The following is a 25734-nucleotide window of genomic DNA, read 5'->3' as shown; positions in this document are numbered from 1 at the left end:
AATTTAAACGAAAACCACAGCAATTCGCTGAGGCGCTTTGGAATCCTAACGCGGCCGCGAAAGAGAAGTCACAACCCTCACTCAGCTGCGGAGGCTTAGGAAACAGGAAGGCTTTTCGCCCCGGATCTGCTCAGCCCAACGCGGATTACACCCCCACCCCCCCCCCCCCATCGCGCATCCTCCTGCGGGATGCAAACCCGGAGAAGGGGGACTACCCGGCACCCTGGTTATGGTCCTGCGGGCTGGGCTTTCCCTGGACCACGCCGGGGAAAGGCAACTCCTGAGGATGTCACAGCAACTTCCTTTTCCAACCTGCCTCTAGCAGCCTCTCAAGGAAGTCACAAACCCCAATTTTCCAAACTATCAGCTTGCAACTGCCACGTGCTGTCACCTCTCAGAACATAAAACGCAATCAATTCTTTAAGTTTCAGAGTTAAGGAAAAATGAAAGAAATCTCAAAGAAACGTCAGCCTGGATTCACCAGATCTCCTAAAATTAAAGCCCCTGATGTACATTTCCTGTTCATGCACCTCAGATGTGTTAGAAATCTCTTCCGTAAATACCACCACGTTTTCTATCAATCCAACTCGGGACACAAAGTATTTCAGTCAGTCATTGGAACTAGTTTCTCTGTAAACTGTTCACATGTTGCTGCCGTTTTAGAAACAGGCAGTAGTTAACTGACTGTTCCTAATGATTCTAGACATCCTACAGATGAGCAACTTAAAACTGTTATCACTCCTTTGAAACAGGAAGCTGGTATTGCAAACTGCGTGACGGTACAGTTGGCAACACAGTTGTTGGGATACAGTGGCAGTTGGCAAGTCCTGTCTAGACAAAGTTCTGCCCCACTCCCATTGAGTCCTCCAATGGGAGCTGTGTCCTGCTGCCTTTTAGTCAGAGTATCCCCGTGGGTGCTGAGGAATGCACAGCTGGCTCCCCATTCCAGGTTTCCCGCTACCTATAACCTTGCAACTGAGGCTTTACACAATTCCCTTTCAGCCTGGGCACAGTTTGTCCTACTTGGGTTGAAGACAGTGTGGATTGCCACCTGGAGTACTGTGTTTAGCTCTGGCAGCAACAACACAAGAGGGATGTGGAGCTGTTGGAGTGAGTCCAGAGAAGGCCATGGAGATGCTCCAAGGACTGAAGCACCTCTGTTATGGAGAGAGGCTGAGAGAGCTGGGCTTGTTCAGACTGGAGAAGGCTCAAGGAAGACCGTAGAGCAGCTCCCAGTGCCTAACGGGGTGGACAAGAAACCTGGAGAGAGGCTTTTGACAAGGGCACGTAGGGACTGGACGAGGGGGAATGGCTATAACCTGACAGAGGGGAGACTGATATTAGGTATCAGAAAGAAATTCTTCACTTTGAGGGTGCTGAGGCATTGGCGCAGGTTGCCCAGAGAAGCTGTGGCTGCCCCATCCCTGGCAGTGTTCAAGGAAAAGTTGGATGGGGCTTGGAGCAATCTGGTTTAGTGGAAGGTGTCCCTGCTATGGCAGGGGGTTGGAACTGGATGAGCACTGAGGTTCCTTCAAATTCAAACTATTCTATGATTCCGTGATTCAGTAGAACTTTGTGTCAGCGTCCTTCTCTGTGTTGTTGGGTATGTATGTAGCATGAGCACTTTATCTAAATTCTTGCTCCATCTGCCATCTACTGTATCAGGGAGGCCTTAGTGCTTAAATACCAAGGACAAATGAATAAAATGTTTAGGTACTTCAAAAGTGCTTCATTTAATATTTTACTGAAGATATAAAGGGTGCTTAAGTGCTTGGTGTTATTAAATGTGTACTATTTCTGCAGTGCACACACATCACTGCCACTAAAGTTTTGAGTTTAAATCTGTGTTTGGAGACTACTTAGAGAAGTTTTTTTATCAGATGGATTATAATGGGTCATTTTTAGGTGTTACATTATTATGTTAAACACTACTTAGGGACTGTTAAATTCACAGATTATTTTGCTGCTGCGTAGCCAAACCAAGAGTTGAAGACACAAAGGCCAATCTCCACAAAAAGCTATTTAGGCTATGTAAGTACCTGCTTAAAACAGGAATAGGATGACTCCTGCCTCTGTAGGCATCCCTTTCTGGATCTCCAATGTGCTCAGCAGCTGGTATGTACTAGCTCTAATTTTAATAACATTTGACATTTTCCTGGCTCTGCACTCTGAACCACAGTGACAAACAGGAGAGGACTATCTGAGTTTCAGAGAGGGGAAAGGTGATCTAATTCCATGCACGGGTGAGAAACGGGAAGAAGTAATCTGCAGAAAATATCATAAAAAGGCTTAAAGTGGAAAGAATACCAGGAAGCTAAAAAAGAAGGTGAAGAAGCAAGTGTGTATGAAAGCAAGTGAAAGGCAGATGGGGACAAGAAGGCAAAAGAAGGAAATTTCAGGAAATAAAATCCTCTCTTGCTCAGTTTTTATAACAACAGCAAGCACTTCTTTTCAATTTGAAGCAAATGTTGGTAGTCAGATACTTCCAGTCTTTTAATGTTTTATTTTAAAGGAGGTTGTAGAGATGTGGGTGTCTTGTCTCTTCTCCCAGGTACCAAGCAACAGAGCAAGAAGAGATGGCTGAAAAAAGCTGTACCAGGGGAGGTTTAGACAGGATACTAAGAACAATTTATTCCCCAAAAGATTGTCAGGCATTGGAATAGGCTGCCCAGGGAAGTGTTGGAATCACTATTCTTGAGGGTATTAAAAAGACATTTAGATGTGGCACTTTCGGGACATGGTATAGACTTGGCAGTGCTAGCTTAACAGTTGAACCTGGTGATCTTAAAGGTATTTTCCAACCTCAAGAATTCTATGATTTCATGATTCTATTTAAAAAGCTTAACTGGGTGTCTTAGTACCCAGAGTTAAGCTTGTAATGAAAACTAAAAGTTAAAAGCATCTGCAAGCAAACATGGGACATCTAGTTTAGGTCACGCTTTGCCTGAAAAAGTTGGACCAGATGATCCTTGAAGTCCCTTCCAACCTGGAATTCTAGAATTCCGAAAACAAATGGCAAGCAGTATTTCTTATGTAGACTGCTTGATTTTTTTTATCCCCTGCTAACATGTGAGTATGAATCTCTCTTAGCTGAGGAACTAGCTGAATTTGAAATAATCTGTTTTGAATCCCCAAAGACACCAAATCATGTATTCCCCAACACAATCAACATTGTGGCATCAGTATGTGAAGCTTCACTTGAAGGAAGAAGTGGTCCAAAAGAGTGCAATAAACAAGAATTTGTGGAAACAAATAAATATCCCACTGCAGGCATAGCAAATAAAGTGTGAAAATAAAAACAGAGTTCACAGGGTAGTTTTTGTTATTTTGGAAGCTTAGCTCAGTGAAGTTAATGTTTTTTTTTAACACCATTTAACACCCTGTGCAGGTCACACTGGTAGTAAATGTGACTTTTAATCAAGTTATTTCCACCAAGTGAACTCTGTCAATACAAGCAAGTTCCTAAGTTTATGAGCAAGAATATCATGAGTCGTAAAAACACATCTTTCCCTGTCTTCTATGATTCTTCTATTGCCATTGTCCTATAACACCAAATGCCCCTAAAGAAGATTTAAACAAACAGAAAAAGCACTTCCATGAGTGTAATTTACATAATTTCCTTGGATAAAATCAGATACTTCTTGCTGGGACAACCATATCTCTCTACACCCTGATTCTTGTCAATACAGCTGTATTAGCTAAGATGAACAACTCTGGTGACACCAGCAAACCTCAAGTGCAGACCGTGCCTCAGGGTTGGTGAAGCTGTCAGTTAAATTCAGGGCTCCTTTAGGTTAAGCTCTGCCTTACGCAACCAGGCTTCTCTGGCCACCTCTGCTCTCCAGAGATGAAATCTTGCAACTAGTGTTGCAACAGCCACATTTAAACTCCCAAAGCTCAAGTGCTATTCAGCAAACACAGAAGAAAAATGCACACTTTAACACACTTCCTGTGTTTTTCTATTAGTTCTTTTCTGCTATTGGGTATGGAATCTCACTTCATTTGAAAACCTGTGGACATTTTGTGATTACAGTTAGGCAGGCCAGAATTTATGTTTATCCATCCTACAAACAGTGGTTTAGAGAAGAAAACATTCAAGCTAATGTTTCACTTACCACTATAAACTCTGATGAATTTACAGACCTGTACGCAGGATGTCCCAAACCTAGAAGTGTCTGATTTTCAGACATTTCAATGTCTGCTAACACTGGAGGTGTTAATTTTCCTCTTTAAAATAGCAGAGGATGTTTCTTTCAGAAGCCAATGAATTACAAGATGCTGAACCAAGGCCTGTTATCCATGTGTAACTGTGGCCAGTTTGTATCCTAACCCGATATAACCTAGGACAGAAACCCTTTAGAAAGCAAGCCAGTGGCTGTGAAATACTCAGAAGGTAAAAAATACAATTATATCAGAGATAGATGAAGTTTTTGTGCAGTCAAAAAATACATAGTAATTCTAATTTTTTGTGATCATGGAAAAAAAAAGTTTACATTGGAAATACTTAGGCTGCTATCTCTCTAGTGCAGCTATTCTCTCTATAGGTATAGTTCAAAATAAAACCTCGTACAGTTGCTAAATCTCTCTGTCCATAAAACTCTCCATTCAAATTGCCTTAAATTTTCATAATAACTGTTTCTTGACTCTGCATGCACAAAGACAGAAACAATCTCTTCCTCTCTATCTCTTGCTGTCAAAAGCAAGCTGATATTTATTTTTTCATTTCACTGAAAACCAGCACATAAGGCAGATCCCTTCAATTTAGAATAGAAGGAGTTAGTAGGAAAATATTTTCCAACAGGGAATTCTGACTCTGAAAGGAAGTTCCCTCTTAGTCTGAGATGGCCCTGGTGGGTCCATCATTCTTCAGGGCACTTTGCCAAGTCCATCTACCATTAGTTACATTAGCCCTGGTTTGACCTGCCTTGAGGAGGATGGATCATACTCCCCTGGGGGCTGTCTTCTGCTGGCTACCAGTGCTGCAATGCCACTTTATTTCATATTTTCCTCCCCGCCCCCCCCCCCCTTTTTTTTTTGTTTATTTTGGGTCTAACTTTGCACAGAAGGTGCTAATGCTTCTGTGTAGGTTCCCCCTTCCATTCCAGTATAAAGCCATGGGAATTAAGACCAAATCCACATGTATATATGTGGAGACATTTAAGAGATTTGTAGTCCCGTATCAAGCAGGGCATGCTGTGCCCATCCTCGTTCTGGACTACTGCATGAGCAGTTAATTCTATGGGCAATTAGACTGCTGCAGAACCTGCAAAAGTCTGATTCCTACCAGTGCTGCTGCAGGAATTGGCACTGCATTGCCGCAGAGAAGGCAGATCCCTGACTAGAGCTTCAATGATACTAATTTGAACTCCTCAGCAAATACTCCAGCTAGGGACAAAAAAAAAACAACCACAAAAATAGGTTGCAAATTAGTCATCAAGAAGTTTGATCAGTGATGGATGCCAATAACAGAACCCAGCGCTGTGCTCCTTTGTATCCAGTACAAGCATCTGAAATACATGCAAAGTGTATTTGTTGATAAAGGCCTCCAAAAATAGGAAAAGTCTATGTATGGTGTTGTTTGCAGCTCTCGTTCTTGTTTACCATACATAATACCTGAGATATTAAATGCCATGTCAAGGCCAAGCTCACACTAGACTCGAAGTGCAACGGCCCTAAAATGGGGAAATTGAGTTTAAAGACCTTGCAAGGCAAAACTGATTGCCTTTTTTTTTTGTGGGAAGCCCTCTGATAGCCCTGAGAGCCCTAAATGGTATTTGTGAAGGGCTTAGAGTAAGTTATGGTTAGGAGTGCATTTTTTAGCAGGTTCTCCTGACAGGATTTCTAAGATGTCACTCATTATGATTCATGATCATCACCTCACTCCCTTCCTGGCCTTCGTGGAGAAGAAGATGGATGGTGGAGCTCCACCTCCTGCCTTCCCTGAGCACACTGGTCCCACAACATTATTGAAGAAGGCAAAGAAAGGGGTAAGGTCCAGCCTGCTACTATTCTATCCACTCTCCTAGTTCAATACAGTGCTTTAGACTGCAGACAGCGGCACTGTTAAAAGTCAGCTGTAGAAATAACCGAATTTAAAAAGCAAGAGTTGTAAGAAGACAGCATTAACTTTTGGCATTCATAACTGTAAAATGTCCAAATACTTATTTAGCTTTAAACTTCTTTCTTTCCCCTTCTTCTTTATTCCCCAGAAAAAGTGTCACCATTGTGCAGAAGCTGTATTTGTTTGTAGTGCTAAGCACACTCTGTATAGCTGAGTTATGAACATCTGAACATACAGATTTAAAATGGAAACACTGATATAATCTTAAATGTTGTGGCACAAATACTGCCACTACAATAATCCTTGTAATCTAATATATTAGTCCTAGGGGGATGGAGGCTCAACTGCTGATCTCAGACAGCCTTTCTGAGGCTCAATTCAAATTGCATAATTATTCTCCATCCGTCAAGTTCTTTAAAATACATTTCAAACGCAGCATTGTACATTCCAAAATATTTGTTCTTCAGAGATTGATTTGGCTTTTTTTTTTTCTACTTTAAAGAGATCTATGACCTCGGAGGCATGTGAAAAATCATTAATCAAGTTTATACTGTGTAACACACTTTTGTGTGTGGAAGACTTACTTTTTTCCCAGATTTCCTCAGTTATGTTGCCAAGGTGATTCCCCCAGAGAGCCATGAGTTTATCTTGACAGGTGTTAGTGAGATCTGCAGCATCTCAGTGGAATTGCTACTGGTTGCTTTGAGGTACAGTAGAAGACATTAAGTCTGCAAACTAATGAACCTACCTTATTACGTTCTAAATAAAATAAACCACAGAGTAAGTTGGATTAAGCTACTAATGCCTTTCTAATGAAGCTTTTATTGGGCATATGGTGTGGTCTTGCCATCTTCTTCATACAGCTAGCACAAGCAAAAACTTCACATCAAACCTACATGTATCTCTCCTGTTACATCCTAGTATCAAAACCTCACTGTCACAATGATTTTCATATTGCTATTTTGCTAGCATAACCTTTGATTTTGATTTGCAAGGCTAAACAGATTAAAAAAAAACCCACAACATAAAAAGCAGTCAGATTGAAAAAAGAAACAGAAGTCACCACTGATAGGAGAAAAAAAAAACATAACTTCTACTGCAGTTGCTAAGGGAAAAATATAGACCACTGCTGGTAACTTATAATTACTTCAAAATGCATCTGCGACCTGTCCTGACAATGTCAGGGAATCATTAACTAAATATTGTAACTTCTGAAGTTAAATAATCATTCCTTAGTCACAGTCCATTAGTGTTTTCCAGCCCTAAGCTGTAACACACTGTATTTCGGTAACGCATATTAGAAGCAATAAAACAATAGGTGCTTTTAACAAAAATGAATGAGTTCTAACCAAGGTGAAACAAGATACCACCATTTTCAGCCAGCTATGCCTTTTGCTTTTAATTGTCATTTTCTTTTCTCTTTGTATGTGTACAAGACCAGAATACAGGGAAAAACACTCCTTAGCAACATTCCTCTTCTGGGAACACGCTGCTGAATTTAGGTATAAACCCATAACAGCATCTCAAAGAACAGCAATATCACATACACTTCAGCTTTGATATGCTATTTCAAATCCTTAATTTCCCTTTTTCAGTTTCCCACCTAAAGTTTTGCTTCATTTCCCTAACTGCAAATGCCCATTTGAGACAAAGAGATCTTTTCATAGCCAGGCTCTCCCCACCCTTGATTTATTTCAACAACAAATTAGCAGCCAAGTTTTTGTAGAGGATAAGAAAACACGAAACAGTGAAAACAAGAGTGAGAACACAGTTTTTCTTTCCTTCAGCACCAGCAGCCAGAAACAGTATGAAAGCAATGGATCATGAAGAAAAGCAATTTCCTACTTCAGGGATTAAGCAATGCCCTCTTTTGTAATGTTAAATGAAAGTTCTAGTTTGTTTTTCTTTTAAAGTCATACTGATTTTTTTTTCCCCAATTTAAATAAATACTCACTAGAGAAGCTCCAGCAGTCCCAAACGCATCACTTCCTACTCAATCAATAACACAGATAAACCCCTTTATGTTGTACTTCTTTGAGCAGGCCTATTGATAGGGCAAGGAAAATAAAGCTCCTACAGAAGCCAAAGATAATTAACAAGGGGAAGTGTCTGGTGATATATGGGTTCTGTTCTTCTCCTAAGGGCAAATATAGGGGATTCTAATACAGACAATATGCAGACTTTTGGTGAAGCATACAAATGAAGACATCTACCTACATTTTGGTGTCACTGTGCACATCTCTCATTCAGTAGCACTGTAAAATTAAACACTTCTGCAATGATACATGGCTAGGCTATCAGGTGATGTGCCATACCCTCATCTAAAACATTATTCTACACTGACTTCCCTTTGGTAGTATGGAAAAGATGGAAGCTCTACAGCTGCCTCTGCCATAGCTTTTCAAGTGCAACCTGGGACAAATCACTACAAACCATTAGTCCCTTAATAGCTAATTGACAAGCTAGGTCAATGTTATCAGTCACAAGGATAAAGTTGATTTGCATGAGTAAGGCTTGGTAGCCTTACACCCTTCAGAGGGAAGGTTTCAGAGGCTTTCATCTTCAAGCACTATTAAACAGTGCATTGCAGGATTAAGTCTTCTGCACCTACAAGTCTGTATCCATAAAGCTCTACCAAGAACACTGTTAAATACTGTGTTTAAATATATACATATATATATTTTAAACACAATATTGTGTTTAAAGCACTTTGAGATCGCTTCATGGTAAATGCCAATGTTTATAATAATTACAGCTGCATGGGCCTGCCTTAGTTTTTATACATTGAAAAATGGGAATCCTATAAATATCTCATTGATGGGACAACTTGTATGGGAAAGCATTATCACTGTAAAGACAGTTTGACAGAAAAAGCTTGTTCTCCTTAGCATATGTGCAAATAATAGCTGCAACTACCAAGAGACTGGAAACAGAAAATAATATAATTTATACCTGCATTTTGGTTTTTAAGGAATTAAACTGAAGTTATTCCTAGCTAAGACGAGGCATCTGCTATATAATTAAAATTAAGAGTCACAACCAACTTATTTTTTAACAAACAGGTTGTAACAGGAAGCAAAATGCAAGACTTCTCAGCTGCAACTTGATGGTTCTATCAAAACCTAATTTTACCTATTTATTTCAGTGCATGATGAAAGATGTACTCAGAAGAAAAATACATGATGCATACACATTTTTAAAGGCTTAGAAAGCTAAAGGCTTTCTATTACACCCTTGGATCTAATTTTGTTTCTAAAGAGTAAAATGAGAAGAATGGGGCCCTAAAAAGGATGATGGTCTGAAGCTGCGCTTTCAATCTTTGCACATGCTAAAACCCTCATAAATTCCAACACAAAATATGGGTGCACTGCTGGCCGGCTGTGGTTACACAGTTCACCATTACTGCCCAGAAAAGATCACGGTTTTCCTGAGGAAGTTTTCAAAACCCACCATATTGAACCACACTAGCCTGTAAGAGCTCTTCCACATTTAACAGGATGTCAGTTCCTGGAGCTGTTTTGCCTTTGATGCACACAAAGTACTGCCAATAATGTTAACCAGAATTATGCCACACACTGGAGGAAGACAATCACATAAATGAATTATCACAGTTTCTGCATAGCCCTGCCTCCAGCAGAACTGTTGTGGTGTTAGCAGAGCTGGGACTGTATATGCTACTGATTTGTGGCTGCTTTGTTTAAAAAAAGCTCAGTACTAGTGTAGTCCTTCTCATCCAGATATATCAAAGTACTTTATAAAGCAGTGACAGCAGTGGAGCTGAGAAAAAACTTAGAGTGAAACTTTTCTTCTTTCCATTTGGGAACATGAAAAGCTCTTGGATTATTTATAGTGAAATATAAAGGAAACACATACTGAAAATTTAAAGAATCACATTTTTTAAAGTGATTTCATTCTGAAAATGATGTTCCCTTTCATCTTTTTTTTTTTTTTGTAGTCTTGGTTTAAAAAAAACTAAATGCCTTTTCTTTGTCACTGTTTTTTAGTTGGGACTGAACAAGTGTTCTCTCAAATACTTTTCTTTTCAGAACTGCCTTTAAACCTAAAATTAGTTAATTCTTACAGCTGGAATCAGTGCACTTTACTCAATAAAATTCCATCTCTAAGTAATGCCCTGGAAGCTTTCACCTTGTTTTCATTCAATTCCTGTTCAAGGAACACAAAAGTACTAAAGGAAGATTAAATATTATGATATAAATTTACAGTACTTGGTACTAAGAACCTCTGTTTCCATTTACTTTGCTTCTGTAAGCCAGCTTTAATGAAAACATAATTGTTCTAACCTAAATATTAGTCACTGCTGCCAGACTTAAAATATTAGTGATGAAGCTCAGTGAGAGATGAGGGCACACCACCAGCATCAGGTCAACTGGAAAGTCACATAATACAAAACCTGGGGCCAGGATCCCTGTTTCTTACCTTCCCACTGTAGCAGAAAGCAGTATTTGCACTTGTATGGGACAATGAGCAGCCCTCCTGTTTCTAAGAGGGAACTTCTACACCAGAATTACAATCACAAAAAAGGTTAATGAATTACAGCATAGGCTTGTTTTGCCACATACCTTCCAGTTGTATGTTTTCAGCCAACATCCCATTGACCTGAATAGAATTTACACACACTAAAAGACCTGGAATGCTACCTTAGGGGTAACACATTCCAATAAAATCTGTATGAGCTATAAATCAGAAACCATTTTTAATTCTCACCCACTTCACACAACTGATCCAGTTATCATTCATGCAAGAAGAGATTTAGAGCAATGTTTATGCCATTAAATTAAATATCCTTTAGATATAGAGTCACAGAATCATAGCCAGATATAGACAGACATACAGTATATCCCATAAGTCATTTGCTTCTTATGAAATTCCTCTAGAACACTGGATCTATATACAATATAATTAACTGCCAAAGAGATACAGAACTGTGAAGGGGGAAATAGCTTACAACCTTAAAGACTTCTAAAGTAACTTCCCTAGTCTAGATGGGCTTTAATTATACAACTCAGTACATGAAAAAGTTTTTCAGTCTAGAAAATGTATCATTGTTTGCACTTCTTTCATTTTTTTTCATCAAAGGAGATTTATAACATGCAAGCAATACAGTAAAGGCTTTCTTCCACTAAAGTAGCTCAGAAATAAGCAGATTCACAAGATTAGTTTTCCAGAAGGGAAATTTTAATTATACATTTGAAGAAGTTTGCTTTTTCCTTTCCAGTAGTGCTACAGGAAAATGCTGGTTGCAAATATGACTAGCAGCAGGGAATCCCTGCGTCACTGCTCAGTACAGACCCAGGTGGTAAACACCACTTCACACATTGTTAATTCATTTAGAATCTCTGATTTAATATCTTCATATGAAAAAGGACAACTTGCTGCACCAGTGAGGGTTTTGGCCACACTGATGAGATCAGCAGATATTTCATCAATGTTTAGCCACAGCATAAACCTCATTAGGATATTTTCAGACCTAGCTGACTATAAACACAAGGACTAAGAAAATCCAGAGCACGAACACAAACCTGGCCATAAATCTGCAATGCATGATTTCTCTCCTGATAAGAGAGGGTACTGCATTTCCAGTGGTTAGTGAATGGAATGAATCAAGCACTCTGAAATAAGTAAACATTGATCACTGATATCTTCTTGTGGTAAACAGCAAATGTATTTTTCCTCAAGACAAAGACTTTTTTTCCGCACCTTTTTGGCTGATCAATCTTCAATAAACATAGATCATATTTATCTAATAGACAGGTGGAAGGGTAAAATGAGCAATACTTCTCCTTAGCTGCCTAGTTTTAGCGTGAGCCTGATGCCTGAATGTGGCTCAGGGTGACACCATGAGTCGGCATCTGTTCACAGCATATTGGAGCGTACAAACACAAGTATAGCCTGCAAAAGTATGAAGTAATGCTTCCTTTCAGCTCAGTACTAATAAAGCCTCAGCAGGAATACCAGGTACAAATTTGGACATTACACTCCCAGAAGACATGAGCCAACTGAGAGAAATATGAGCAGAGCAACACGACCAGAGTCTAGAGAACATGAGCTGCAATAAAGCTTGAAAGAATTAGGCTACAGAGGAGACAACTGAGATGGAACATGATAATAGCCTTCAAATACATGAAAGGCTGTTTCAAAAGAAGAAGGAAATAACCTGTTCTCAATAACAATGATGGATAGGACAAAAAGAAGTGTGCTAAATTGAAGCAATTAAGATTCAGGGTAGATATTATGAAAACCTTCTCAACAGTAAGGATAGGAAAATGCTGGGAAAGATCACCAAGAAGATGGTGGAGTCTCTACTGTTAAGAATTATTTCAGAACAGCATAGACACGACTCTTTCTAGAACTACTCAAATGTAAGTGATTATCTTTTCAGGAGTGGGATGATGTCCTTCAGTCCCTTTAATTTTTATATTTCTATGAATAGGAGTCCTGTATGCAATCATTTGTGCTGGAAATTGCTGAACTGCAGGAACGAAAATATTCTCCTCTAGGCTTCCCCTTGCCTGGAGTTGGTGCTGAAATAAGTAGGAGTAAACTTCTTATCAAAAACCTCTTTTGCCCCATATGTGATGTTACTAGAAATGCCAAGTCTATTTGTTTGAAGCATTTCTTAGAAAACAAAGATGAGAATAAGCCACCTTATCTAGGCCAAGAGCAAACAAATAAATAAGAAAGCAAATATCACTTCACCTTAAATTCTTCTTCTAGATCACAAAACAACCCCAAACGAATTGAAGAAGAAAATCCATCAAGCACAAAGATTTTAGATGAGTAGAAAAGAACATGCATCATTCACTTTTGGATTTAGAAGAACAACCTGTGATACATGAACTTCTAGCTGATGTACACACATACATCTATCTCTGTGTGTGTGCGTGTGTATTTACCAGCTTTTAACACTGACAAAAACTGTCCTGATTAGGCTGGACAACATTATTTACCTGTAACGCATATGGGATCCAAACACTGCCAAACTCCTGGACTCAGTGTGCTCAACAATATATTCATTAAATTGTCCATTTTCATGGGATTTAACCTTCAATCTTTCTATTTAAGAAAACTGCCAGTTTAAAATCTTCTTAATTCTCTACTGAATCATAGTATTTTATTGAACAATACTCTCAACATCATGCTGTAAATGATTATTTTCTCTATAGTTTACCCCCGATAGTTCAGATAGTTGGATACTATGGTGTCCTATTTGAAAACGTACTAAATGAAGAAACACCCAGTGAACAGATTTGGACAACTGTGCATGAAATTTTCAAAAGTGAACTGAAACATGACTGAAAGGAACTTAGCTTTAATGTTTTTCAAATTAAAGCTTGAGAAAATTTACTTGCAAGAGCTGTGAGGGAGAAAACTGCAGTCTCAACACAGGAGAAGGTGTTACAATCTATTGTTACTGAGGATAGGAAGGAGCAGAAATTCCCTGTTCCTTCCTCAAGTTGTTTCTCTGTAGATCTCTGTCTGTTACACCCCTGACAAGTCTCCCAACATCCCTAATTTCTCCTTTCTTTCCCTGGTAAGTTGCACTGATGTGAAGAGTGAGAGACCATGTCCAGAGCAAGTTCCTTAACTTGATGCTTAGTTCCCTAACTAAGATGCTGCTTAACATCCCTCTTTGGAGAAGATTGCCTTTTTGCTAGCATGGAAAGTACCTTGTGATTTGTCCCTCATTCATTAAATTCATTAGAGATCATCATGACTATTGAATTTCTTTGCAGCAGGACACACTCTTGACAGTAATTCCCTGCCCACTGTTCTTCAAAGAAATTGTTTCCTTTGATCCATATTATAACTGAATCCCCACAATGTAAAAATAAATCTGTTGTAGCTCTCTCATGCACTGCTTTTCCATCCAAAAAGAATAACCTCAAAATACAGTTCTCAAGCATGACAGTCTTTTCTGACACCTTTCACATTATCTTCCTGCTTCATAGTACTTTTCTACAATTTTCTAAATACAGATTTAAAACCAATTAATCTCAGTTTATGGTTCTATTCCAGGTACTTCAGCAGGGTAGTACATCGAGAAAATATAAAGCATCTAAATAATACAAGAACTGTGATTAAAACAGTGAAGACAGTTGGAGAATAATAAACCTCATTATTATCTAATCAAATTCACAGCTGCAATGCCATATCCATCATATTCAAAAATCACATCACAAGAGGAATGTGAAAACCCTATCCAATAGGATGCCATCACAAGGTCTAGGAAATACTGGAGGGGTATTGAAGGGATGTGTAGAAAGTAGAACCAGAGAATAAAAGCAGTACAGAAGGATCCAGAAACAGAAATCTGTAATATAATGCAAAATAAAATCATTTACTTACCAGATTGTAATTCTACCAATGGACTCAAGTGACTGCAGAATACATGATAGCAAATCTGGTAGCTCACAATTATTTATTCTCTTAATATACTTATGACATAGATGTTTAAATATAGTGCTAGTTTTCGTTAAAAGTGAAGCTTTCCGCATTGTACTTCAGGAAAGCTCCAGGACTGAAATGGAATACATTTCAAATTGAGAGATCAAAGTTATCTTGTTCCAGCCAAGAGCACACAAAGTTAAAGACATTACTTTATTCTAGATGTGTTTTGACCCTGGTTCCTTACACATGGAAGGTTGACTTTTTGCCAAGATGTATGAAGTTTACAGTTTCATTGATTCGTAACTGTCCAATTATGTATAATCTTTGCTCCTGAACAAGGACAATTTTTATGTCATTATTTTCCTTCTGGTTTCCAGCCAGTCAAGCACCACTTGTTTCAACAGAATATCATTATGGATTGCTTTTCTCTGCAAATAAAGTTACAAGAAGATTACATTTTAAATAATAATAATTAAAAAAACCCACAAAACTCAACAAAACCTCCAAAATAACAACACATGCTTATCCTCCTATCAAAAAAAGCCTTCTCTGCCTGAGAATTCATCTAGCCTGCATGGTGAACACTGGCTGCCGGGCAGATCACAACGGCCATAAAACAAAGCATGGGGAAATGAACCGAGAAGGACAAAAGAGTGTGAGTTGTGGGGGTGTGTTTATGTACTCACTTGCATGCATGTGAGAGAGACAAAGAAAGACTCTAAATTTGGAGTTCTTTATCATTTGCTACATTTCAGAGGTTGTCAACAGTTCCCAAGCTGCTGCTCATATGCTTTCCTGATTAAGGCAATAAATATTGAAGGAATTTCATATGCATTAGTAGTTTACTAAATGAAAAAAAAAATAAAAAAGCCAGCCATTTTTATAAAGACTTGTAAGCTAAATAATAATGGAAGACTTAGGATCATCTCCTTTACTAAATCCATACTTTACTGCAGCTTTCTGAAACACCTATAATACTTCGTAAGTATCCAGAGCTACTACTGCATGATTAACACTATGAAGTTGTATTTTCAGAACAGTCCATGAGCAATGTCTTTTTCTTTTTTTCATCTTAGAATGCTTTACAGGTAATAATGTTGGGAGCAGATCTGAACTGTTGACAGGACTCGTAATTGCATCAATATGTTTCTCATCTTCACTCTCTGTTTTTAAAGTTTCCTAAGCTTTGATTTCAGGAACTTCTCAGTCATTTACAATGTGAAGTAGTATAAATCACACAATTATTCCATCTACTGATACAATTCCATAATCCTCCATGGAGAATGACATGTATACTTTTGTAACATATGGTCCCTAAATTACATCTTTATGTTCTTCAGTGACATAATAGTTCCTTGAATTTTAAGTGGGTTTGAGTATTTCCTATTGCTATGCTGCTTTTTGCCATGCAAACCCCAGTTAATAAACTTTACTTATCCTAAAAGTGAAAAGATTATCCCCATTTCAGCTAGGTGGAAATGCAGTCCAAATTAAGTGAGGTTAATAGGAAGTTAGTATTTCCAGATCACAGGATTAAGAAAAGGAGCTCAAGTCACAGCTACAGTAAGAATTTTAGTAATTAAGACTAAAATATACATAAGACAGATGTTCAACTGATGCAAGTCAACATACACACAGTGATTTCAACAGCAGTAAGTTTATAATTGAGGAGCCACTGGTTGTTAACAAAGTACAAGCACAAAGCCCATTTTGGTAAGTATTAAGTATGCGTGTTAATGCAGGAAACAATCTCTGCATTCTACTCAAAACAGACAGGGTGTCTTTCTGCAGAAAGGCAAATGCAGAAAAATAAGAGAAACGCTCACCCTAATCCAGTTTTATCTAATACTAATACCATGCAGATAATATCCCAAAGAGAAAGGTTCTTTTGGCTTTCAAGACTAATACAATGTCACTTGAATTGAAAGGCAGACAGTCATGCCACGACAAAATACCCACCTACTTGTAAAACAAGATAAACTGAGCTGTACTTCAACAGGCTGGAAGCAGCATGACCAGGCTGTCTTTCAGCAACAACCTTTCCAAGTTTCTCTTCCTCCAAGTATGGAAACACATACAAGGACACTCAGGAGGCAGTCTGAAGGGCTTGATGGTTCCACTGAGGTCTATGGACTCAACTTCCCTGGCCACAGTAACCAAGGCACGGGCACGACTGGTGCACCCCAAAGATTAAAGATGTCATCCTAAGAGAGATATGATCTGATCCACAGATGATGAGAATGCTACCAAGTTCACTACTTAGATGCAATCCGAATTAGAGGGAATCCCACCATTATTCACACAGTAGCATTGTTTTTAAGGTTCTTATTTTTATGTTCAGTGTCCTAAGTAAGTTTCTCTTTGACCACATATTCAAATTAGGTCTGAAAATGTAGTGGTGTGAAATGCAGCTAGAATAGACAAGAATCACAGAATGGTTTGGGTTGGAAAGGACCGAAAAGATCACCTGGTTCCAAACCCCCAGCCTTGGGCACCCTCTAGTCTTAGCCAAAACAACAGGAAAGCATTCTACTTTTCATTTGGAAATGAGAAATCAATCCAAGTTGTTTGACAGGTTTAGAAATCATAGCAAACCATTTGGGGACTACAGCCTGAAATTCACACTTGAACATGGATCCCCCTGGCAAGTGACCTGGCCTTACAGATTGCGTTAAAAACCTTTCTAACAGACACATTTGATATTTTATTATCACAGAGCAATCTGATGTGAGCAATAAATCATTGTAGGCTATTAAGAAGCCAACAGTAAGTCCAGTGCTCACGTAATCATGATCACAGATTCACTAACTTGGTTTATGTTCCATAAAGCTTTCGCTGCTGAATTCAGCAGTGTCATGCTATTAGCAAAGCCATGCTCTTCTCTCCTGCTTCATGAATACAAGGTATTTGGAATAAGTTCTGAAGGATTGCACAGGGAACAAAAATAACTATCAACTTCTGCTTTCTACCACCTCCATGTGCTAGCAGTTTGTGGATGCAAGATGGAAGCATGCCAGCCAGTAAAGAGGGAGAAGTAACTGTGCAGCACTTCTCAGCCAGGTTTTGGGGGAAGAGATATTGATGGGCATTCCCATCTGATGTTTCTCAGTGGTTTGCTCAACTTTTGAGTAGAGATGATTTGGGCTGGAGTTGCCATTTCAAGCCTAGTAGGTCTGACCATCCTTTAAGAACATCTGCACTCAAAAATCGTGTTCCTGATTCATCCCATTAGGCCATTGTCAGAAATGCTTTTTTTTTGTGATGGTCTACATTTGTCAAGATGGGCTCATTTGCCATACAGTGCCTTTCTTGTACACACTCCCATTCTAATTGTCATACACACCCAGTGACACTAGCACTGATGATAACGACACTGGCAAACATGCATACAGAATTAAGCTGGAATGTGGTCCATACTGGTGAGCACTAGTACTGGCATCTTGGTTATTCCACTACAAAGTGAAGTAGAGAAAAAGATCTTCCCTCCCCTCTATTACCTTTTTGTAAGCAAATGCAGCACACATTGCAAAAAAAAAACAAACAATAGCAAAACTGGAAGTGAGGTTCACCTGTAACTCAGTGATGCTGAAGGCTAAAATTATACAAACAGCACGAACAAATAATAAACAACAGCTCTCTTTAAAGGGCATTTTTTTTTTTTCCTAATGGCATTTTTCAAAGCAGTCCTGTTGATTTTCATGGTATTTTAAAATCTTCAAATAATTGCAAACCAGCCAAAACCATTATGAATTCCAAGGAGGGTTTGAATAAAGGAATCAGTAAGTTTGTATTGTAATATATTTTATCAAATATCAACTGTGAACAATAAATCTCAAACAAATCATGTTAGTGAGGGAATTATGATGAATAGAGACAAAGAAAAATATGAAACAGTTAACAATTTCTTATATTTGTGCTTGGTTTAAAAGGTAATATGGAAGTATTGCTCTTGTTTTCCACACCCTCCAACTCAGATACACACAGACTAATCGTAACCAGTCACTTCAGGGAGATGTTACTGAATAGACCACTCTGGAAAACTTGGCAGACAATAAATACAAAGGCAAGTGCCTAAAAAGCCAAAACAATGGGTCAAGTCTAATCTTCACTGATATGAATTAGGGTTTCAAGATAGAGTGTGATTTGTTTTACAGAAACAATGAAAGCCGCATCACTTGTGTTGAAAGGAAAATATACTGAGGAACACTTTTATCTGTCTACACTACAAGATACCAAAACACACATTGCACCATTTGATTCAGGCTATGTCAGAGGTGAAATGCAAAGGCATCCTTTTATCAGCTAACCAACCTGTAACAACCTTGAGAGGAATTACTTGAAAGAAGATGACGGCTGCTGCATCAACCTTCTATTACACTTTCTCCACAGGCAGATGCTTAGGTATTATTAAGTCCTAGTTTGACTAAGTAAGTACCCCACTACAAGGCCAGCACTGCGTACCCCGACCATCCGTGAGGACGACTATCATGAACTATCTCTTAGCTAAAGAAACCACCTTTGTATTTTGCCAGATGGAAGTTAGGGCTATTTCCTGTCACTGCAAAGAGAACTGAATAAATAATTGATTTCCTGCCTTTTTTTTCCAGACTCAAAAGAAACGGTCATTGGGGTTTATCTAAAACAATTTTTCCTACTCAATTAAAACAAGCAGTATTTTACAATTTTAGGTTTTGTTGTACTTTCAAGGTTTTCAAAACACTGTTTTAAAATTAAGGTTTTTAAAAGCTGTGATTTAAAACATCAGTATTACATTACAGTGCTCCATCCCTGGCATTGTTCAAGACCTGGTTGGACGAGGCCTTGGGTGATACGGTTTAATGTGTGGTGTCCCTGCCCACTGCAGGGGGGGTGGAACTTGATGATCTTAAGGTCCTTTCCAACTATTCTATGAGTCTATGATTTCAGCTGATGTGATTTAAACTCACTTACACAAACTAAAGAATTGTTGCAGCTGGGAGAAACTCTAACCCCTCTCTTCAATTTAAGTATTTGGGAGCTGTCGGTGTAGGTTCTAGACTTTACTTGGCCACTGGATTTCTGCAGGGTAGGTTAGGCCTTTGATGGTTCAGATCTGCTTGTGAACATTTGTTCCTTTATTGTCTTCGATGATATAACCATCCACACTAATTTGGGATATAATTGTAGGTAAGCATGGTGTTTGGCCATCTGCCGCAGTATCTATAAAAAGATTTGTTCTTGTATAACACATTTAAATTCCAATCAATGAAATTAAAGAACTAAGAACATGCCTGTAAAGGAATTTCTATGGGGTTAAAACATGTTCTTTTTTTCACATAAACAGACCCACTATTTTGAAAGCAGGCTGCATACAATATATTGCATATTTTGTGGTTATTGCACAATATATGTAATACTCCAGTGTGTGAGACATTGTTCTCCTCCTGTCCCCTTGCTTTATATGTTCCTATCAAATTCTATTACTTTTTCTCTCTTTGCTTAGATATATCCTAATGATGATGTTGCATATATCACAATGCAGAACAGTGGTGACCATAAGTTCAGAATAAAGAACTAGGTAAGTAAGATAGGGTGTAAAACTATGAAATAAACCAAAACCAAGCAAACAAATAAACCCTACCACCCTTACTGTTTTTTATTATACTGCTGTAAACAAAACCAGAAAATTACTAAGGGAGTAGAGAGAAAAGATCAAGGCAAGAAGATAATTGTATTATTCTTCTGCATAAAAATAGTACTAGTCAACACATACTGTGCATAAATCCTCCCACAATTAAGCACTAAAACACTACAGGAAGCAAAGACATCAAAAATTATATCACTAAAACTTTAGAAAACATGAGTATTTTTATCATTTCATGCCATTATTCACATTAACCACTGTGGAGTTTCCTTTGTGTTCATGAAGGATATAGCCGGAATGTACCTGGAAAAGGTTCATTAAGCTTACATCAGATGTTGTAGTTCAATACCTGCATTGATTCCATTCAAGCACAGACCCACGCTAGTCACCACCAACCTATTTTTATGTTGACTTTATTTTTAATATTAGGTAGTTTTGTTCTTTTTTTAAAATAAGGGTTCCTTAACTGCAATATCCAAAGTTGAAAGAACTGGTAATTAAATATCTCATCTCAGCACATGAGCTGGTACTTTCCCTTTTTTGCTTTTCATCAGAATCACCTCTCAGTAGTAACTTGGAGTAAGGCAATGGCAGAAAGTTTGAAAGCACATGACAGTAGTAAAAAAGACTGCAGATACAAGCACAGAAACACAGCAAAGCCCATGACATCCCAGAATACATCAGAGAGCCTTCGGGATAGGCTAGAGAATTAGAATGGATTAATGCAAAGTGCACTGAAGGGATCTGAAACCGTGTCTATTCAGATAGCTTAATTTGCTTTTTCAAGTCTAAAATATTCCTTGACATACCTTGAGTTTGCCTATAGAAGTATCTTGTGTAATTAAGACCTGAGTTCCAGAGCCTGAGCTTTGGTTTCCTGGGGATATTGGGTAAGTGCCTAAGACCAGAAGCTTAGTGCTCCCCGTGGAGCTGATTGCAAAATACCGGGATTCAAGCTCTGAGCAGAAGTAGTTACTGATCAGAAAGTATTGGTGTGAAACTCTATAACTCTATCCCAGAATCATAAAATAATTTGGGTTGGAAGGGACCTTCAAAGCACATTTAGTCCAACCCCCTGCAATGAGCAGGGACATCTTCAACTACATCAGGCTGCTCAGAACCACATCCAGCCTGGGCTTGAATGTTCCCCGGGATGGGGCTCCCCCACCTCCCTGGGCAACCTGTGCCAGGGTTTTACAACCCTCATTGTAAAAAACTTTTTCCTCACGTAGAACTTACCAACTTATCTAGAAATCAAACTTATCATAAAAATAAACCAAACCCAAAACACCACCGCCAATAACAACTTATCAGCCATTCCTTTGGCAATCCTGATCAATCTACTAGTTCTCCAGACCAGAGGCATGCACACACCATAACAATTCTCTTAATTCTTTGTTTTGCCGTCTCTTGGAAATTGTTTTCTCCATATCTATCTCTACAAACTTAAAAATATGAAGACTGTTTCCTCTAAAAAGAAGAAAAGCCTTCCTTACTCTGAAGACTACCACTAATTTGCAACCATTTTCCTAACACTGGCATATATATCTGCTAAGAGTTACTAGAGGAACTGGCTGCTGCTCACATATTCCTCTCAGTGTTGGTGACATTCTTCTCTCTGACAGTACACAGCAAGTGACAGTGAAGAACTCAATATAAAAATAAGGCATGTAGCAAGGCTGAGGAAGAACAGTGCATTTTTACAAGTACAGTTCAAATGTAAAATAATCATCAGACTCATTGCTTGAAAGGATTAGAAAGCTGGTGGAGTGTAATGATAAAGGAGATCCTTTTCTATTCAGCAGAAGTAGTACTTAATTGACTAGCCTTAATATTGCCTAATGCATGTTGTACAACGGTTTGATCCAGGGAGCAGCCTGCTGTGCAGAAGCCTAAAAACAAGATAAAATTGAATGGACAAGTTGAAAACTCAGCCAGCTTAAAAAGAGACATTGAGTTTGGGAGGTGTATGGCACATCCACGTGCAAAGCAAGGCCACTGAAAAGTGGGGTTTGGGAGCTTCAAACCTTGATGGATTGCTCGGTAATAGCAAAAGATAACAGAAGGGAAATTATTTGGGATCTGGATAACTAAGATTAGAAGATAATCTCAAGAATATTAAAGAGGATCATTTTGTCTGCACACCATCAGAATACCTTAAAAGGTCTGGAACAACTCAATATAAAAAGAATCAAAAATACATGCCATAGCTAAATTGCCACAATTGATGACGGTATTTTCTGTGTGGTTTCCAGTGCTTAGTTAAAAGTTGCTTCTGGTCTGAATGCTCACAAGAAATATCCCAGGTTACCCTTGGAACTTTGTCAACTTGGCAATGAAAGCCTGATAAATGGGAAAGGCAAGTAAGTTAAAAAAAAGATAAATCCAATGTTTTCTTTTAGGGTCTGGCACTATTTGAACTTAAGAAATGATGGTTAGTTGGATTATAAATTACTGGGTCTTGATTTTGCCCAGTAAGCTTCCAAAAGGAGTTTCAAAGGAATCTGGCAGACCCCATAACTTGGAAAGAAACCAGAGCAATTGGTAGTCATTTGCAAAACTACAGTTTTCTCTCCTGCTTAATTGATTTCGTTGTACTAAACACTACCCTTCTGTGCAACTGAGAGATGGACAACCAAAGAAATTGCTTCATTTGACAACAGATTTGCTATTACAATTAAAAAACTCTTATCACTGAGCAACTGACGTGTGCATTTTACATGTCAATGTCTCTGCAGGTTAATTTCTGCTTCTACTTTATGAAGCAGATTATTAAACTTGCTTATCAATTTATCAAACAGTTCTCATCTTTGCAAATCTTGGAGGAGTTTCTTTCTCGAGTTGTAATCTGTACCTGGTCTTTGATAAATCAGTTACAGATTTCAGCATTCACATGACCATGAGAAATGCAGACTGAGTGGTAATCATTTAAAAATTCCATTTTTTTTTAATAGCACAGGGCAAAACTGTCATACATTTCAAACTAACAGTGCTAATCATACATGTCACCTTACAGCCATAACCTTTGTAAAGGAATAGAGAAATCAGGAAGATTTTTATGGACATTGGATGCAACAGAGATTTGGAATCTGCCTTAGCAGTATTTGCTGGCAGAAGATCTATCCCCATGAAGATGAAAACCATTTATGCAAAAGGATGAAAAAGAATTGGTGTTTAAAGCTGGATGAGGGCGCAAGACTACTAGCTGTGTTTATTGACAAAGGTTTACTACCAAAAAAAACCCCAGTCACTGGAAAATAACTGTTTCAGCCATATTTTGGGTTGATCACAGCATTTAATCAGAGGATAAAGAACCAGTGTGCAGAAAATAATCAACCAGGAAAGAGAAAGCATGAATGAGTAACAATGGTATTAAAGACTAGAACAGCAGACTCACTACTTTTTTCTTCTTTTTTTTTACCTAGATACTCATTCTTTATTTAATTTCCCCTTTTCTGCCTTGATTTTTTCCTAAGTGGCTTCTACATTCAGCTATCTGACCAGCCATCTTCCAGATACTACAGACACTTGTTCTACTACTGTAAACTGGCCAGAGTGTTGTGGAACTGGAATTATTTTGACCAGCACTTCATCCTCAGAGAGTCCTGTAACACAGGCAAGTCCATCTAACAAAATTATTGCAAGAAGCCGTGCATCCAAGTCTCCCCAATTCACCCATGTTTACAGTTTATTTGGTTGCTCCTTCTCCTAACCCTGTTCATTTTCACTGCTGATGGATACTACTCTTGGGCCAGGGTATTGAACCATGAAAAACTCAATGCAGACAAAGCTCAAAAAGCCCGCACAGAGCTTAATTTGATACTCATCACTGGGCAATATCTGTATGTATGCAGATGGGATTGCACTGATTGATGTACAGAGACCAACACAAATGGATTTGGAGCTTACTAGGCAGACAGTTCCTAGGCAAGGAATGTTGTTCCTCTGTTCAAGTCATCAACAGCATGGGCTGCACGGCTTAGCCTTACCACTTAAAAGAAAGTAAAGCCCCTTAGTTTGCTATTAGGAAACACTACGTAGAAAACACTTCTTTTTTTTTTTTTTTAATCCTTTCTAGTAGAAGCATTTAGTAGAGAAACATCTAAAGGCAGCTGAATTTGGCAAGTTTGGTCTGATATAAGGTGACTATGGAAACTAGTCTTTATCATGTTCCTACTATATTTGTCTTCCTGCAAAAAGACACAGGCTACTGATGTAGTTTTCAAACTCGAGTTAATACAGGGACTTTTCCAAATCCTTCCTAGGTGGTTAAAGTATGTCGAATTTTAAGGTGTAATGCTAATTCTGAAACCTTTCAATGCCAACACAATGTGTTCTCCATGGAAGGAAATGATACCTTGGTCTTAAACAAGGCCAAAAATACTTTAAAAGAAATTGCTGCTAATGCGACATAACGCTGGCACAGCTTCAGACCTTTTAAATACTCACCTAATTGCATTTTACTTAAGCATTGAGAGTAGATTTTTACATGAAGAGAACACATCTTCTCTGCCACAAAAAGGTGTTACGTGCAGATATATAGCTAATACGAGATCGTAGCTTCTTTGAGAAAAATCACAGAATCATAGAATCAGCAAAGTTGGAAAGGACCTTCAAGATCATCAGGTCCAACCATTCCCAAGCACTGCCAAGTCCACTACTAAATCATTGTAGTGAACCCAGGACAATCATGTCACTAAGGGCTTTGTCTATAGGTAAAACGCTTCAGGGATGGGGATTCCACCACTGCCCTGGGCAGCCTGCTCCAAAGCCTAAGAAAACCACTAAAGAAAAAGGTTAAACCATGTTTTGAGTTGTCTTCTAAAAGGCTTTCCATTCGGGTATCTTCAGCTAGAAGTCTCCTTGTGAAAGACAGACCATTTTAAATAATGAAGACACAACGTATGGTTGCATCCACAGACTACCATGCATTTGATAAAACATATGGGAACATATGGCAAAATAACATACGGCAAAGACTGACTGTGGACATAAAAGTTGCAGTTTTCACTCACATTATCAGCCCAAGGTAGGAAAGGGAAAAAAAATGCTTTCTCCTTTGCATTATAGGTACGTCAACAAAACCTTATTTCAACAATTCTAACATTCTTTTTCTTTAATTTGTAGGGGGTTTTTACAATTGTAAACAAAGATCAAAGTCCTTTGCTATTGTAAACAAAAAAACAAGACAGCAACTGGGCGGCACGAGCTTGATGGGATTGTGCTGAGGGCATCCAACATTAGATATGGAACTTAGACTTTACTGAAGCATATGACAGTGAGAATAGGTGGGAAAATATGAGGGGAGAAAACCAAGATCAGACATGCTTAAGCAAGTGCACTGAAACTGGCAGGCTTGGCTGGAGAGAACTGAGATAAGAACTTGGCTTGAAGTATCTTTGATATTTACTTTAAAAATAAAGAACATCTGCGAAAACTGCGGGAAGGAAAACATTTTTGCTATTTTATATTTAAACATTTGAGTAATAAAGTCCCACTCTAAGAACATAAAAAAATGTCACATGTGCCCTATAAATGTAGATTTCTCAAAAGCATGAAGTGATGTAACTATAGCTATTATTTCACTATTTTCTCTTCAATATACATTATCTGTATCACTGTTAAGACAGCGGAGAACTGA

At 38.4% G+C, this 25734-nt stretch overlaps 1 protein-coding gene across 24 annotated transcripts in view; it reads right to left on the bottom strand.

Annotated features, from left to right (window-relative positions):
* NRXN1 (neurexin 1) overlaps positions 1-25734 on the bottom strand; it is a 677900-nt gene that overhangs the window by 275181 nt on the left and 376985 nt on the right. The gene's annotated exons all lie outside the window — the stretch shown is intronic.

This window comes from Pezoporus wallicus, unplaced genomic scaffold (genome assembly GCF_028554395.1).
Source record: "Pezoporus wallicus isolate ANWC-B61680 ecotype Strahan unplaced genomic scaffold, APGP_CSIRO_Pwel_v1 contig_3267, whole genome shotgun sequence".
Lineage (NCBI taxonomy): Eukaryota > Metazoa > Chordata > Aves > Psittaciformes > Psittacidae > Pezoporus > Pezoporus wallicus.
This window is presented reverse-complemented; position numbering and strand designations above follow the sequence as displayed.